Source organism: Callorhinus ursinus, unplaced genomic scaffold (assembly GCF_003265705.2).
Source record: "Callorhinus ursinus isolate GAN/ISIS: 27379988/994484 unplaced genomic scaffold, GSC_fseal_2.0 scaffold24, whole genome shotgun sequence".
NCBI classification, from domain to species: Eukaryota; Metazoa; Chordata; class Mammalia; order Carnivora; family Otariidae; genus Callorhinus; species Callorhinus ursinus.
In genome coordinates this window covers 26,051,888-26,054,708 of record NW_027397086.1, presented here as the reverse complement: position 1 = coordinate 26,054,708, position 2,821 = coordinate 26,051,888, and the positions used below count along the sequence as shown (strand labels likewise).

The following is a 2,821-nucleotide window of genomic DNA, read 5'->3' as shown; positions in this document are numbered from 1 at the left end:
GTTAAAATATCCATGCTATCAAAAGAAATCTACAGATTGAATGCAACCCGCATCAAAATTCCAATGGCATTTTTCACACAAATAGTATTAACAATCCTAAAATTTGTATAGAACCACAAAAGACTTGGAATAGCCAAAGCAATCTTGACAAAAAGAACAAAGCTAGAGGCATCACACTCCTTGTTTCAAATTAAACTAAAAGCTATTAAAATAGTATGGTATTGGCATAAAAGCAGGTACATTGGTCAATGGAACAGAATACAGAGCCCAGAAATAAACCCAGGCACATATGGTCAATTAATTTATGACAAAAGAGTCAAAAGTATATGTTGGGGAAAAGACAGCCTCTTCAATAAATGGTGTTGGAAAAACTGGACAGCTACATGAAAAGAATAAAACTGGACCACTATCCTGGACCATACACAAAAATTAACTCAAAATGGATTACAGACTTGAATGTAAAACCTTAAACCATAAAATCTTTAGAAGAAAACATAGGTATAAGCAACTTGATATGAATCTTGGTGATGAATTTTTTTAATCTGACATTAAAATTAAAAGCAACAAAAGCAAAAATAAACAAATGGGACTACAAAACACTAAAGAGCTTTTGCACAGCAAAGAAACTATCAACAAAGTAAAAAGGCCATCGATTAAATCAAGAAAATATTTGCAAATCATATATCTGATAAGGGCTTAATATCCAAAATATTTAAAGAACTCATATGACTCAACAACAAAAATACCCCCAAATAATCCAATCGAGAAATGGCAGAAGATCCAAATAAACATTTTTTCAAAGAAGACATACACATGGCCAATAGGTAAATGAAAAGATGCTCAATGTAATTAATCATCAGGGAACTGCAAATCAAAACCACAATGACATATCACCTCACACCTTTAGAAAGACTATTAGCAAACAGACAAGACGTAACAAGTGCTGGCAAGGATGTAGAGAGAAGGGACCAGTCCCACTGTGAACTGTTGGTGGAAATGTAAATTGGTGCAAAGCCACTAGGGAAAATAGTACGGAGGTTTCTCAAAAAATTAGAAGTAGAACTACTATATGATCCAGCAATTCCACTTCTGGGTATTTATTTGAAGAAAACAAAATAGTAACTATAAAAGATATATGCATCCCCATACTCACAGCAACACTCTTTACAATAGCCAAGATACAGAAACAACCTAAGTGTCCATTGATGGATGAATGAATAAAAACCTGTGGTATATTTACAGTGGAATATTACTCATCCATAAAAAAAGAAATATTGCCATTTGTGACAACATGGATGGACCTGAAGAACATTATGCTAGATGAAATAAGTCACACAATGACAAATACCTTATGATCTCTCTTATATGTTCAATCCAAAACAAACAAAAACAAAACAAATCAAAACAACATAAAACACCACTAAGCTTACAGATACAGAAAATAGGTTGCTGGTTGCCAGAGGCAGGTGGTAGGTGGTGGGAGAAATGAGTGTAAGGGATACAAAGATTTTTTAAAAAATTAAAAATAGTTATGCAGAGGAAGAGAGAAAGCAGGAAACTTCTTGAGGGAACCAATTCTGTTCAAAAAGGAGAAAATCACTGGCGTCTTCTTCCTGCCTTGTCTTTGGCGTTTTTGTTCTCAGAGCTGCCTTTAGCAAGATGTCTTCAGGAAATGCCAAAATTGGGCATCCTGCCCCCAAATTCAAAGCCATGGCTGTTATGCCAGATGGCCAGTTCAAAGACCTCAGCCTATCTGACTACAAAGGAAAATACATTGTGTTCTTCTTTTACCCTCTTGACTTCACCTCTGTGTGCCCCACGGAGATCATTGCTTTCAGTGACAGGGCAGAATTTAGGAAACTCAACTGTCAAGTGATTGGTGCTTCTGTGGATTCTCATTTCTGTCACCTGGCATGGATCAACACACCCAAGAAACAAGGAGGACTGGGACCCATGAACATTCCCTTGGTATCAGACCCCAAGCGCACCATTTCTCAGGACTATGGAGTCTTAAAGGCTGATGGAGGCATCTCGTTCAGGGACCTCTTTACCATTGATGATAAAGGTATCCTTAGGCAGATCATGGTAAATGACCTTCCTGTCGGCCGCTCTGTGGATGAGACTCTGAGACTGGTTCAGGTCTTCCAGTTTATTGACAAGCATGGGGAAGTGCGCCCAGCTGGTTGGAAGCCTGGCAGTGATACCATCAAGCCTGATGTCCATAAGAGCAAAGAATATTTCTCTAAGCAGAAGTGAGCGCCGGGTCATTTTAGGGCTGGGTTGCAGTGGGTGGCCATGAAAACAAAATCTCTTTTGTACTATTGTCATGCTTAGAACATAAGACTTTAGACTCTGCAGATGTGGTTTGGGGATGGCCTTTCTTGCAGGGGTTGGGGAGGCCAGCCTTTCTTCCTCTGGAGAGAAGGGCCTGAGCTGTTATGGGGCAGGCCAACTGTTATGTACAGTAGCAGGACATCACTTTTTGTCTTTTGTTGTTTCTATTAATCTTGAACTGAGAAAAAAAAAAGGAGGAAATCACTGATGGAACGTAATTCACGAGGTGCTTACATCCTGGAACTTACCATATTTGTTCTTATATTTGTGTCTATGCTTATCTATTTTCCCCCTGACATTAGTCTTCCAGTTATTCCCACCTTATTCATCAAATGGTTTCTCTGAGTCTCACACTCAGCTCTCCAATTGCCTACTTGATGTCTTAAAGTTTCTTATCTTAGTAAAATCTACCCACTCTGTTGGATACTACGTATTATTCGAGTCCCTAAATCACGTCAAGAACTCCAACTATACGGAGTGCAATATA

The 2,821-nt window shown here is 38.4% G+C and overlaps 1 pseudogene; it reads left to right on the top strand.

Moving 5' to 3' along the window:
• Positions 1–1,659: 1,659 nt before the first annotated feature.
• LOC112836615 (peroxiredoxin-1 pseudogene) lies at positions 1,660–2,258 on the top strand (annotated as a pseudogene).
• The last annotated feature ends 563 nt before the right edge of the window (positions 2,259–2,821 follow it).